Below are 15,810 nucleotides of genomic sequence, written 5' to 3' on the forward strand. Positions count from 1 at the left end.
GCTTTTCAGCACACAAAGAATTCATGTGGCAGAAGTACGTCTGTAATCCCAGTGGCTTTTATGAGGAGAAGGGAAGATTCAAGTATTACGTTCCCAAAAAGGACGTGCTGTTTCAGGAAAGCGTCCAGGGCTCTGCGGGAACTGCTCCGGGGAAAAATCACATGGAGAGAATACAGGCAGAGGAGCACAAAACCATGCTAAGAGAGTGGCCTAAAGGCAGCTCAGGCCCCAGGGTCCAAGCTGCGTGTGTGCCCACATGCGGAGAGATTCCCATCCTCTGCCTGCCAGGCATGCCTGAAAGAGAGGAGTAAAAGAAACACGGCCTTCCTTCCGGTGGCAGGCTTTTATCTCCTCCGGCTGGGGAGGCATGGTGAAGGTATTGGCTGATATTATTGGCTGAGTGTAAGCGCACCTGGGTTATGTCATGGGTTTAGGTTGTGGCCAAGGTTAGCTTCGCCAGTGCTTGGAGGTGAGCCCTAGTGTGCGCATGCTCAGTTTGGATGTTTCCACAGGCGTCTGATTAGTGTGCCTGATTTCTTTCCAACCCCTTTGTTGTGGCCTATGCAGGCCCTGGGGCGACAACCCTGCTCTGGCGCCCTAACAGTTTCACTTTTCTTACTGTCAAACCTGTGCTCTCCTTCTCATCCCCATAAAACCAACCGCTCACACTAATCCTACAGTAAAACAAATCTTTTTGTCTATCAAGTAGTAGTACTTATTCCTTCATTGCTGCAAGTAGGCACTTTTTGGACTTATGAGCCCTTCTTTAACCTACCAAATAAAACTACCCACTCCTTCCTTTTTAAAAAAAATCTTACCTACTGCTCCTTTTACTACCAGCCCCCCCACTCTCAGAACACACCCCTAAGCCTAATATCGAATTTAACACTCTCCCCCAGATACTAAATACAAACTGCCTGTCATCCCTCCACTGTACTACCTACCAGAGTTAACCCCAGCCAATAACACCACCTAACACCCCTAATAGCGACTCCAAGATATGAAGGAAACAGCAGAAGACATCAGATATTAGTGCGCACACACAAGAGCGAGAAAGAAAAAAATAAAACAAATCAAGAGAAACAAACAAATAACTGAATGCTAACCAGACATAAATATAATGCCTGGAATTGAACAGGCTATGGATGTACCAGAAAAAGAATTCGAAAGAATGATGACGGCACTCATGCGACAGTGGAAGGAAGAGTCTGAGAGAAAAAGTGATACAATAGAAAAGCCTACAGGCATCTAATCTTTGACAGAGGACCTAGAAATATCCAACGGGGGAAAGACAGCCTCTTAAACAAATGGTGTTGGACAAACTGCCTTTCCATATGCAGAAGAATGAAACAAGACCCATACTTTTCCCCATGTACAAAAGCAAACTCGGGATGGATTAAAGACCTAAATGTAAACCCCAAAGCTCTTAGTACCATCAATGAGAAGGCTGGGACGAACTTAAGGGATCTACTGCAGGACATACATAGACTACCACGGAATATGGAGGAGGCACACACAGCAGAAGACATGAGAGATGGCTGGGACCTGCTGAGATTATATCACTTAGGCACGCCAAGACTTTAGCAGGAGAGGAGTGAAAAGAGAGCCCACAGATTGGGAAACAACTGTTACCAATGTCAAATCAGACAAAGAGATGATTACCGAAATATACAGAACTCTAAAACAGCTCAATAAGAAAATAAGAAGAGACCCGATTAAGCCCTGGGAAAAAGACATGAACAGAGAGTTCACCAAAAATTAAGTACAAATGACTAACAAACATATGAAAAAATGCTCATGATCACTAGTCATCAGGGAGATGCAAATTAAAACCACAAGATATCACTTTACATCCAGAATGATAGCCCCCTCCCCCCCAAACAAACAAACAAATGAAAACAAATGCTGGGTAAGATGTGGAGAGATTGGAACTTGTGTACACTGCTGGTGTACACTGCTGGTGTAAATATACACAGCGACTGTGGAAAACAATATGGAGATACTAAAAGCAACTGGAAATTGAGATCCCATGTGATCCAGCAATACCACTATTAGGCATGTACCCTAAATAAATAAAAGACACAACACAAGTGGAAGTGTGCTCTTCCATGTTCATAGCAGAACAATTCACAATAGTTAGTGTGATAGTAGGTTTATTGTGCTAGCCTGGCCAATAAACACATGTGGCATTAATAAGGTTGCAGTTTAATTGAATGGCAGGTAGATAACTGTCTCGGTCAGCCTCGCCTTTCTGTCTTTTGCTCTCTGATGGTCGGATCAGTGTGTGGCTGCCTTACTGGAATAGACACCTACTCTGAATATGGACTTGCCTTCCCTGCATGCAATGCTTCTGCTGAAACTTCCACTCATGGACTTACAGAATGCCTCATCCACCGCCATGATATCTCACACAGCATTGCTTCAGATCAAGGAACTCACTTCACAGCAAATGAAAGGCGGGAATAAGGCCATGCGCATGGAATCCACTGGTCGTGACATGTTCCTCATCATCCTGGAGCAGCTGGCTTGATAGAATGATTGAATGGGCTCCTAAAGACACAGCTACGGCTCCAGCTCAGTGGCAACAACTTGCAGGGCTGGGACAGTGTTCTCCAGGAGGTTGTATACGCTCTAAACCAACAGTCAATACGTGGTGCTATGCCTTCACTACCCAGGATTCAAGGGTCCAGGAACCAAGGAGTGGAAGCTGGCACGGCAAAACTCACTATTACTCCTAGTGATCTACTTGCAGCATTTTTGATTCCTGTCCCAGCAACCCTATGTGCTTCAGGCCTGGAGGTCCTGATCCTGAAAGAAGGAACTCTCCCATCTGGAAACATAGCATGGATTCCACTGTACTGGCAGCTGAGAATGTCCCCTGGCCATTTGGGGTTTCTCATGCCTTTGGATGAACAGGTCAGAAGGGTGTCACTGTATTGAGTGGTGTGATTGATCCTGATTACCAAGGAGAAATTTGACTGGTGCTACATAATGGAGGTAAAGGAGAATATGTCTGGAATCCAGGAGATCCTATAGGCCATCTCTTAGTACTACCATGCCCTGTGATTAAAGTAAATGGTAAATTACAGCAACCCAATCCTCACAGGACATCTAGTGACTCAAACCCCTCAGGAATGAAGATCTTTGCCACCCCACCAGGCAAAAAACCACAGCCAGCTGAGGTGCTTGCTGAGGGCAAAGGAAATACAGAATGGGTAGTAGAAGAAGGTAGTTCTACCTATAAGTTATGACCACTTGATCAATTGAAAAAGCGAGTTTGTGGTTGTCAGTATTTCTTCTTTATATGCTCGTATTGAATCTTTCCTTTGTTCATGTACAATATACCAGATACAATTAGATTCAGTGTGTTTTCATTTATATGTATGACAGATATATTATGTTAGGTGTGTGATTTCATTAATGTCTGGAAATTATATATGGCTAAAGAATTGTGTGCAGGTGGCAAGTTGGCAAGGAGTGGATTGTGATAGATATGGTTATTGTGCCAACCTGGCCAATAAACACATGTGGGGTTAATAAAGTTTCAGTTTAATTCAGGGGCAGGTAGATAAATGACTCAGTGAGCCTCTCCTTTCTGTTTCTTGCTCTCTGATGGTTGGACCACTGTGCAGCTACGTTAGTTCACTGCCTCAACTTGTGAGCTACACTATCTGTGGGACACTCAACCCATGGACTGTATCGTTATCGTTTGAGGTTCCTTCAAGATTTGCTTCTCCATGCTGCTGGTGTATACGTCACTTGAGCTGGGGACTGTCGGACCCTGTCATCTGGCTGACTGTCGGTGACCTGACTTGCTGTTTGCTGCCTGTGGCAGGATTGTCTGTATTGCTCTATAAAAGTCTCAGCTGTCTACTTCCTTGACTTGCATCCAACAGCCCTCGTGAGTTTAAGAACTTCCAGTGTATTAATTGTCTCACAGAACTGAGTTGCACTGAGCCATTTGTACTGCTCTATGGACTAATTAGTTGTTTATTTCTTATGTTGTATCTATCTATCTAAAATCACTAGTGTCCTAGTTTTATTTCTCTGGAGAACCCTGTCCAACACAGTGAGAAACTGGAAGCAACCCAAATACCCAACTGTGGGAGAGTGGATAAAGAATCTTTGGTACATACACACTATGGAATACTATGCATCCCTGAAAAACAGCGATGAAAGCATGAAACACTGCATGGCATGGAAGGATCCAGAAAGCATTATGCTGGTGTGAAGTAAGTCCATCACAAAAGGACAAATATTATATGAGTCCACTAATATAAGAAGAAACACCAATTAAACAAATCTTAGGAACCAATTCCTGAACAAAGGCTATCTACTGGCCATAAACCATACATAATCTCCCTTTTGTGCACTCCACGAGAGCTGTTGTGAAGAATAGAGCCCACATTGCCTGGGATCACTTCTTCAAGGGGCAGGGGAATTGGGAAATGACCACCCACTTGATGTTATATAACACTGAACCAAGGCTTGGGTATATCAATGGGCTCCCCACAGGAATGCAAGGATGAGCTTTCTGGAAATTCTAGCCTAGACCGGGGGGGCCATCTACATTGTGGAGGAGGCACTGATAGTTCTGTTGGTGAGTATGGTAGGTGACTGGGGAGAATTAACCACATAGTGGAAAGGGATGCTCAACAAGTGTAGGGAACCTGCAGGGGACAATGGGCTAGATTTCAAGTTCCACGTTATACAATACAAATTTGTTTCTACTCAACCTTCAGTGAACCACACCATACACTAAGCAAAAGATCACAGAAGCTGACCTTGAAGGCAGCATGGCATAATGCAGGGGCTATACCAGAAGGACTTAACATAGAGGTCCCACTGTATGAACTGAACCCTGCCTCAAAGCTGCCTGCACTCTTGGACTGAAGACTGGGGTACTCGAATGGAAGAGGAAGCAGAGAGTTGCCACCTCAGGAACATTGAAGTGACAGTCATCAGACCTTTGGGGTAACGCTGGCTTGGTGGTGTCCAATGGAAAGGGACCCAGGATCACCATGCATGTAGTACCTCAATGCCCACTTTTCAGTGGCATGACAGGTTGTCATCTGTTGAGCAGGGATCTGCACTTGGAAGTGAAAAATGCAGATTGATCCAGGAAGGTCCCCCTGGCATCAATCCCAAGGCTTAGGGTCTAAAAAGCCCAGTCGAATGAGAGCGCAAACTGTGTAGGACAAACACTTGAGGGTTGCGGCTAAAGGTAGAATTATACTCACATAGACACCTCATATGGACAGTGTCTGGAGTGCTGCGTCATTGGGGAAATTGATCAGGATAATAGGGCAATAAATAGACATATACCTCGGGGGAGGGGTGTGATTGACTATGCTGTACTTCTTTTTTTATATGAGGTTTTGCTTTCCTGCTTGTATCTTGCTTTAAATTTTTTTTTCTTTTCCCTCTTTCTTTTGGGTGGATGTGTGTCCTGTTTGTTTGGTTGCTGCTTGGCTCATGGCTGTTATTGATTCATAATAGCAGTTGTTCTTCTAGAGTTTTGATTTTGTCACATTATGACTGCCAAAGTAAACCTGAGATGTGCAAACCCTGTGGTCAAGCAGATGAAGTACAAACCCCATGGTTAAGCAGATGAAGTCTGGGCTCCTACTTAACTCTAGTTCCAATTCAAGATCAGTAGTTCTGATAAGATGGCCCTGCTCAATACTCACCACCATGAAAGAAACATTGAAGAGAAGGATGCTACAGCCAAGTGTAATGAAGAAAGTAGGTGCCCGGCTATCAATTGGAATAGTGTCTGGGGTCTTTAAGGCTTGAATTCAAACAAGCAGCCATCCAAGCAAGGAGTCAACTAAGTCCACATGGAAGAAGCACACCAGCTTGTCATCCAAAGATGACAATTAAAAAATTCAAATATGGCAAAAGGAAAAAAAAATGACAGCTAAAATTATGAACACCCAATGTGTAAAAGGCAATAGAGGACAGTGGGAGCCCAAAACAAATCTGCAGAGTATCTAGTCAGACTGAGCCACTGGCAGATCTGCTCTAGCCCCAGGCAAGAGTCTCGAGCAGCCTTACTATCAGGCAGGGACCACTGTAATCTTGATGACACTGGATCAGATTGGATATCTGTCCACTTGACCTTCCAATAGACCCGACCTCAATTTGTTCTGAGTGGAAGTATCTCTTACTTGTTCCATGACAGAAATTTGTTCCCTGGCTTTTTGAATGTTGAGGGGCTCTTTTCTTTCTTACTCATTATTTGTATTTTTGTCTTTACAGTATTATTACTTTATCCATATCACCTATTTTTATTTTGTTTTTTATAGTTTCTGTTGTGATTCCCAGTTTTTGAACCATAGGAGGAATGGAAGCATAGTGATAATAACTGATACCAGGGTTTATAGGGAATGCAGGGGTCGGGGTGGGTGATATTGAGGAAAGGACATTTCAGGAATAATGTAGGTGGGAGAGGTGAGGAAACACTAGAACCAATTGTTATTGCACAACTCCTTTTAAAGGAGATTTAACCATGGGGGAAGGGATGTTATAAGGATGTACAATTCTACTTGATTTTACTGAACAGTTGAAGTACTTAATTGTAATATAGGTAAATTGGGTGCCAATAAAACTGTTGTGGGGGGCGTCCCATTGTCCTCCCTGGGAGCAGCTGGTGGTTTCAAACTGCTAACCTTGAGGTTAGCAGCCCAATGTGTAAGCACTACACTACGAAGGCTCTTTACCAGGAAATCCAGAAGGCTTAATTGTGCTCATGCAGAACTTGTACATGGATCAAGAGGCAGTTGTGCAAACAAAAAAAGAATATACTGAATGGTTTAAAATCAGAAAAGATGCATGGCAGGGTTTTATCCGCTCACCATAATTATTCACTCTGTATGCTGAGCAAATATCAGAGAAGCTAGATGATATGGGAAAAATGCAACACCAGGAGAGGAAGGCTTATTCACATCCTGCGATATGCAGATGGTACAACTTGCTTGCTGAAAGTGAGGACTTGAAGTACTTGCTGATGAAGATCATGGTTTGCAGCTTTCAATGTAAAGAAAACAAAAATCCTAATACCTGAACCATCATGATAAATGGAGAAAAGACTGAAGTAGTCAAGGATTCATTTTGCTTGGATGTACAATCAATACTTATGGAAGCAACTCTCAAGAGATCAAATGATGCGTTAAATTGGGTAAATCTACCACACAAGGCCTCTTTTGGCTCAAATCAAAGACATTACTTTGAGGTCCAGGGTACACCAGACCCAAGTCATGGTATTTTCAGTGGTTTCATATGCATGTGAAAGTTGGACACTGAATAAGTGTGTTAGTGCTTCTTCCAGAAACCTAGCATGTAGTCATGTGTATATCATGGTATGACTCTTCTACCAATGTCTCTGTAACTCCACCAAATGATTTGGTGGGTCCATGCCAAAAGGGTGTATGAGACACTAATAAAGAGGTGATTGGTCAGTTTTGCCATTCCACTGGTTATATAAGCAAGTCATCTCAGAAGTAGGAAAACAAGAATCCAAGAAAGACCATCAGGAAAGAGCCACCAGCAGAGCATGTGTGAAATTCCTGTCTGAAGTGATGGAAGCAGCAGAGGAACCAGATGACGACAGCACTATGAGAGACCATGAGACAGAGCAGAGGAGCTATTCTAGATCTTAAGACAAAGCAGGGGACTTCCTGTTCCATAGAACTAGGCAGATGACAAGAGATCATGTGACTGCTGCCAAGGATCAAAGAAAGACATACCTATTTTGTAACCTGTTACCCCACTCCTGGTATCAATTGTGTTAGGGTTATCTAGAGCAACGGTTCTCAACCTTCCTTATGCCATGACCTTTTAATACAGTTCCTTGTGTTGTGGTGACCCCAACCATAAAATTATTTTCGTTGCTACTTCATAACTGTAATTTTGTTACTGTTATGAATTGGGCGACCTCTGTGAAAGGGCCATTCGACCTCCAAAGGGGCCATGTCCCACAGGTTCAGAACCATTGTACTAGAGAAACAAAAACCAGGACACCTATGATTTTAGATAGATAGAGCACAAATGAATATAATAATTAATTAGGTCACACAGCAATACAGAGGGCTCAGTTCAGCTCACTTCCATGGAACAGTTAATATACTGGAAGTCCTTCAACTCACGAGGGCTGCTGGGCCCAAGGTCAAGGAAGCAGACAGCTGAGTCTTCCACAGAGCAATGCAGGCAGTTGGCCATAGGCAGCAAATAGCAGGGCAGGTCACTAACAGTCAGCCAGACAACAGGATCCGACATTCCCATGCTCAAGCAACGTATACACCAGCAGCATGGTGAAGTAGGTCTCAAAGGCACCTCAACCTCTAGTGACAGGATCCCCAAGCTGAGGCAGAGAACTAGCTAACACAACCACATGCTGGTCTGATCATCAGAGAGAAAGAGAGAGAGAGGCAGGGTTTGCCAAGCCATTTATCTCCTTGACCTCCAATCAAACTGTAACCTTGATCCCAACTGTTCCTATTGGCTTGGTTGGCACAATAAACCTACCTACAGAATGAGCAAAGAAGAATGGACGCATTTGAATTGTGGTGCTAGAAAAGAATATTGAAAATACCAAAGACTACCAAAAACATCTAACCAATCTTTCTTGGAAGACGTCCAACCAGAATGCTCCTTAGAAGGAAGCATAGCAAAACTTTTTCTCGCTTCCTTTGGACATGCTATCGAGAGAAACATGTCCCTGGAAAAGATTTCATGCTTGGTAAGGTAGTGGGGCAGAACCTTGATGGCATAGATTGGCAAAGTGGCTACAACTATGAACGCAAACATAGGTACAATTTTGATGATGACACATGAACAGGAAGTATTCATTCTGTTGTGCAAAGGGTTGTTGTGGATTAGAACAGACTCAACACCATCTAACAACAGCAGAAAAACTGTAAATTATGTTTAGCCTCCTCTTCTTTTCCTACCTCCCACAATAATGTGCTTCGTCTCACTGCCATCGAGTGGATGCTGACTCCTAGAGATCCTATAGGTCAGGTAGGATTGCCCCGGTAAGTTTCCAAGCCTGTAACACTTTATGAGAGTAGAAAGCCCACTTTTCTCCCTCTGAAGAGCTGTGATTTTGAACTGCTAACTTTTCAGATCACAGAGAAAATCAAGGGAAAGTCCATGGTGATCTAGTAGAAATTTCCCAAAGCTCATTGATAAAATGTGTTATTTTTGTTACCTCCTGGAATGTTTGCTTGTTGATACCTGTTTTAGGCTGAGTTCTCCAGAGAAACAAAACCAGGACACTTATGAATGTATATAAGTAGAGAAGCTTATATTGTGAAAGGGATTTATAACAGGAAAACCACCCACACAACAGCAGAAAGAGAGAGCTCAGTCAGACTGTCCGACCCAGAGACCAAAGAAGCAGGAGGTAGGAGAACAATGTATGGTGAAGCACAGGCCAGTAGTGTGGTGTGGTGAAGTAAGTCACAGTTGGTTTCCCAGCAGGTGGCGCAGGGTGATGATGCAATGCAGCCAGTTGAAGTGAGTGGCTCTGGCAGCACAATGGTCCTAGCAAGAAGAGAAGAGCAAAGGAAGGCCTCCACACGGTCTTCTTACAGCAAGGCCACGTCTCCAAAGAGGTATCACCAGACTGCAACCTAATTGATGGGCTAGACTTAACCCATATCTTCTTTTTTTTTCTCCATCCATATATTCTTATAGGTACCATGTTGACACACACAACCCCCCCCAAATAACCGCAATATAAAAATGATTAATAATAAATCACCATCCTGGGTTTTTCATATATACAATGGGAAGAGAACTTTAATAAATTATGAGCATATAATCAACATGAGGGCATATGGTTCAAGATATCCTGTTAGATACAGAAAATGGACATATTCTAATTCTGTAGTTATTGAAGGAAGACAAGGAAATCAGACCATAAGTTAAAATAAAACTCACTGACAAGTTGATGCTGACTCATAGTGACTCTATATATAGGACAGAGTAGAACTAACTCTTTGGTTTCTGAGACTGAATTTTTCTGAAAGCAGATAGCCTCATCGTTCTCCCTTGGAGTGATTGCTGTCTTCAAACCAGTGACCTTGCAGTTAGCAACTCAATGAGTAACCCACTCTGCCATCAAGATGCCTTGAAGGTAGGATACGAAGTAGTTAAAAAGAGAGGTGAGAAAACTAAATGGCTAAAGCCAATATTCCAAAGGTAATACTGCAGTAATAGATAGCATCACACATATAAACACGAATTCTCACTCTCTAAAAGGAAATGTCAGATCCAAACAAAACAAAATAAAAAACCACTTTACCAACAATTTAAAAAAATCATTAAAAAAAGAATAAAATTGCTAGTATTGTTGGGTTCAAACAAAATAAAACAACAACTCCACTTTTAATGGACCAGCTATGTTTCAAAATTTTTCTACAAACTTATTCCTTCTTTTCCTACTTTAAAATAACACTTTCCCCCTTCATGTTGATCATTTGAGACATATGCCTAGAGAAGGAAGCAGAAAGTGAGAGAAATCAACTATCTGTCCACTTGCTTGAAGTCTGGTTCTTGGTGCTAAGAAGAGTGAGGAAGATGTGTTACAATTGTATATATGACAAATGGCTTGTAAGGTGTTGTTTCATATCCAGGCAAAAAGCAGGCAATCGAATATAAAAATAGACCAATTAGCAGGCATATCAGCTGAGGATCTCCAGATGGTAAATAAATATGAAAAGAAGGTCAATGTCATTAGTAATCAAGGAAATGTAAATTAAAATGATAATGAATATGACTATATTTCTATCAGAATATTAAAATTAAGAAAAGCAATATGAAATATTAATGGGTATGTGACTCAACTAGAATTATTATGTCTTAAATATATAAGTGGAAATTGGTCCAATGTTGCTGTATGTCTGTAGATTTTCATGAAACATTTTAAAAGTAAAAACATCCAGCATAATTTATGCTCCTCACTTTCTTTGTGATCTTTGGTAAATTTCTTAAGACTCTGAGTTTTAGACTCCTAATATACAAAATTGGACAAATAATGGCACTTATTTAATATGTTTGTTGTGAAAATATAGTGAGATAGTAAGTATATGAAGCATGTAATAAAATGGCTAGTCACATTCAATAAATGTTAACCATTATTACTTCAGTTATTATAATGATTCACAAGTTTACCATGGAATAATTTTACTCTCACTCAAAGAAATAACCATAGTTACTGACATATTCTTTATGGTTAGATATACTGGAGCCTATTACTTATTTTATGATGAGTTATTCTGTAACATATAAGGTCAGTCCCTTACCTTAGGGAGAAAAAAAAAAATGATGCATCCAAGTTGGTAGATTCATTAGCTCCAGTGTTCTTATTAAGGTCTTTATCTTCCCCAAGTCATCTTATTGATTTCAAATTTTTATTAACAAAGAAGTTAAAAATATCCCATGCTGCTTAGTGGGTTACATTTTGGGCTGCTAGCCACAAGGTCAGCAGTTCAAACATACCAGCCAGTCTGCGGAGAAAAAATTTCTAACAGATTTCTAACTTCAGACAACCAGAGAGGCAGTTCTACCCTTTCCTAAGCATCATTATGAGTTGGAATACTCATGATGGCAGTGAATTTGTTTGTTTGATTTTCTAGAAAATAAAAGGAAAAGGGCTATAGGAATAATATTTTGTACTTGAACAGTTGTATTTTCATTTTGGCCTCACAACAAAATGTGTACCTAAGAGGGAAAGAATTATTATTCTGACATTAAGGATAAGTAAACCACCCTAGCAGATTAACGGCTTTTCTTTCTTTTTCATATGTTTGAAATGAATTTGCATGTTGCTAAAGACTCCAAGTCCTCTCTCTGATTGGACCTGGCTCCAGAAGTCATGACTGAGAGGTTTTCTGAAAAGCAGATGAGGTAACAAGTCATGTCATGGCTGCTTACAGAGGAACCTGTCTGAGACTCTGGCCCTGAAGTGACAGCAGAGAGAACTTGGGCATCTCCAAGAAAAAAAACCCAGGAGTTTTGTTCTGGTCCTGCAGAGAGAAGCAGGTTCAGCATGTGCTAGAAGAACAAAGTAGGTCTAAAGTAAGAGGAAAGAAAATAATAAAGATAACCACAGAAATCAACACACTTTGAAATTAGCCAAATTGACAAACCATGAGTTAGATAAAGAAAAACGAGGAAAGATAAAAGAGAATGGACGTCACCAACGTCCAGAATGAAAGCCGGTGTTAGCACCATCCATCCTACCAGACATTAAAAGAATAAGAGAGGATTGTGAACTGCTTTCTGCCAACAACGTTTACATCTTAGATAGAATGGACACATTTCTTTGGAAATACAGCTTACCAAACTTGACACTGAAGAAAATCTGAAGCGCTCTATGTCCATTTTGGAAATTACATTGGTTAGTAAAAGCCTACTGCCCCCAAATAATTATAGTTCAAAGGCCTACTGGACCACATGAGGCCCTGCCTCGACAACTCTGAAGTTCTGGATATGCAACAAAGGTCAAATTCATGAAAACGGCCAGGTTTACTGGTGGAATTTGCCAGACTACAACCCTTTCCGTACCTTTCAAGCTGGAACTGAGCACACGCCCATAGCTCAATGTTCAACCGAACAGCAAGCACAAACCACAACTTAAACTAATGAGGAATGCGTGCCTTAGAGCCGGGGGGTGGGGGTGGGGTGGGGGGGTGGGGGGGGTGGGGGTGTCAAACTGGCGGCCCGCGGGAGTGCTCTTTTTAACCTTTTGCTATTGGGAACTGTTTACATTATGTGACACTGAGAGTGACAGACATATTGCTTCCAAATTTCATTGGAACTGAGTCAGTGCGTTTAGACATGTCCACAGGCCCCCAGGAAAGGCACTGGGCCATGTGTAGACTCATCTTCAGCAGGATTAACAAGGGAAGTGTGTGTACGGTATTGTCTAGAGCAGCATTTGCCCAATGACAAATTTCAGAGGGTCAGGTAAGAAAAAGAGAGAGAGAGAAATAGCGAAAAGGAGCACTTTGGGCGTTGCTGTTATGAATCATACCTAGCGGCAGCGCTAGTGAACATTTTTAGAGGGAAGCCATTACGATTGTGCATCACATTTGTCAGCTGTCCAACATTTTGTGTTTTTTATTAGCTACTTTGTCATATTTTCTGGTCACAACATAATTGGTAAATGAAAACTAGTAGGAGGAAAGACTCTGGCAAGTTTTGGGTAAAAAACAATAATTTTAGTTTTATAAATTCATTAGATAAAATAGATGTTTAAATAAAAGCAATTATATGGTGTTTTCATTATCCTAGCCATATTCCTGAATCCTCACTTCAAAATAGAAACTTAACAAAACTTGTCAATGTGACGGGGCCATCGTGAATCTTGCCTGTTGTACCAAATGGCCCGCGTTTTAATTGAGTTTGACACCCAGCCTTAGAGTAATCAACCACACATGGTCAAAGGGCAGCATTTGCCCAGGGATAAAACTCAGAGGGCAGGGAAAGGAAAGAAAGAGAAATGGAAACGGTAAGCATAGGGGCAACGTGAAACGAATGCTCTTAACACTGGGAATTGCAAGCAATGTTACAAAACAAAATGCATGGAAATTGTGAATAGACAAGTTGCTCTGTAAACTTCCAACCAAATTATAATAAAAATTAAAACCTTCACACAAAAAAAGACTCCAAGCCCACTTCAGTTCTACTTTTCCTCCTATTTGAGCCACACAGGCCTATATTTACATATGAGGGGTAAGGAATGTTTTAAAACTTATTTATTATAGAAAATTTTTTCCTGTTAAGCCATTCATATTTTTGCCCCACCCCCACCCCTGCCCCAGACCACCCAATTCCTACCCCAATGCTTGGCCTCCTGGTAGCCTTGTGTATTGGTGTATAAATCATACTTTTTTTTTCTTACATCACTGGGGCTATTAAGTATTTTCGTAAGATTGAATGAGTTTGCTAAACATAATGTTCTGTAATTTTGTGCATGTTTTGTAGTATATAAGAGAGTTATTGTTTTTTAATTGATGTACAAAATTCCATAGTATAAATGTACCAGACCTTGTTTATCCATTCCTCTATAGTTGTGGTTATTGGTTGTTTCCATGATTTTGCTATTGTACAAATTTCTGCAATAAACATAGGTGTACATATCCCTGTGTTGCACTCTTAATATTATATATCTTAATATTATATATATCTTAATTATATATATATATAGATAGATAGAGAGAGAGAGAGAGAGAGAGAGGGAGAGAGAGAGAAAGAGAGAGAGAGAGAGAGACACCAGTTGATATCCACATTTGCAGAAACAAGCCACTGGAGATCCCCTCATAGAGGGCCTTAGGGGAGGAGATGAGTCAGTCAGGGTGCGATGTAGCACCGATGAAGAATACAGCTTTCCCTGAGATCCTGGATGCTTCCTCCCCACCCAGCTACCATGATCCGAATTCTACCTTGCAAGTCTGGATAGGGCAGAGGTTGTACACTGGTGCATATAGGAGCTGGTTGCACAAGGAATCCAGGGTGGATGATACCTTCAGGACCAGGGGTGTGAGGGGAGATACTGGGAGAGTAGAGGGTGAGTGGGTTGGAAAGGGGGAACTGATTACAAGGACCTACCTGTGACCTCCTCCCTGGGGGATGGACAACAGAGAAGGGGGTGAAGGGAGACGCCGGATAGGGCAAGATATGTCAAAATAATAATCTATAAATTATCAAGGGCTCATGAGGGGGGGCAGGGAGGAAGGGGAAAAAAGAGGACCTGATGCAAAGGGCTTAAGTGGAGAGCAAATGCTTTGAAAATGATTAGGGCAAAGAATGTACAGATATGCTTTATACGATTGATGTATATGTATGGATTATGATAAGAGTTGTATAAGTCCCTAATAAAATGTTTAGAAAGAAAGAAAGAAAACAACTTAAGTAATTACACCACACACACAGAGAGATGTGGATCCTGAGGAGTTCCTGGAGGAGGAGAGGTCTACCAATTCTCCCAAGATAAAAATTACAGCAATGGTCTACAATTACCGTATATACTCGAATATAAGCCAACCCAAGTATAAGCCGAGGTACTTAATTATTACCTGGGAAACCACAAAAACGGATTGACTCAAGTATAAACCTATGATGGGAAATGCAGGATGTGAATTAACACAGAGACCAGAGGGGAGAGATGGAGCGCAGCCACAGACACATCCTTACCAGTTCAGCTGCCAGCGTAAGTGAATCAGTACTCGTGCTTCTGCGAATTGGAGCCATCCACGTCATAGGACGGCTCTGATTGGTTAGATGTGAGTAAACAAACATTCAAAGCCCTGCAGTGTCAGCGGGGCTTTGAATGAACAGTAGAGGAACAGCAATCACCTGCGAAATGTTACACCTTGCTGGGGTATCACTGACCTGTGTATAAGCCAAACCCCAGTTTTTCAGCACATTTGTGCTGAAAAACTCAGCTTATACATGAGTATATACGGTACTTTATGCAACTGGAAGAAAAATTACATACAGATAGAGAGGAGACATATGCCATCATTTAAGGACTCAGATGTGCCTTGAAAGATCATGCTGACAAAATGAATGAAAAATTAGAAATAATACAACTCCAAACCAAAATGTAGAAGGTAAACATCATAATATTAGAACTCAACAACATTGTATAAGAACAAAAAAAGGAGATAGGAATAGAGAATCAATGATCTTGAAGATTAATCTGTCCTGAACAAAATACAAGAAGACGAGGTTATAAAAACAACCAATAAAACTGAAGATAATCTGAGAATACTGTGGGAAACAATCAAAAGGAACAAC

The sequence above is a fragment of the Tenrec ecaudatus genome, chromosome 11, assembly GCF_050624435.1.
Source record: "Tenrec ecaudatus isolate mTenEca1 chromosome 11, mTenEca1.hap1, whole genome shotgun sequence".
NCBI lineage: Eukaryota > Metazoa > Chordata > Mammalia > Afrosoricida > Tenrecidae > Tenrec > Tenrec ecaudatus.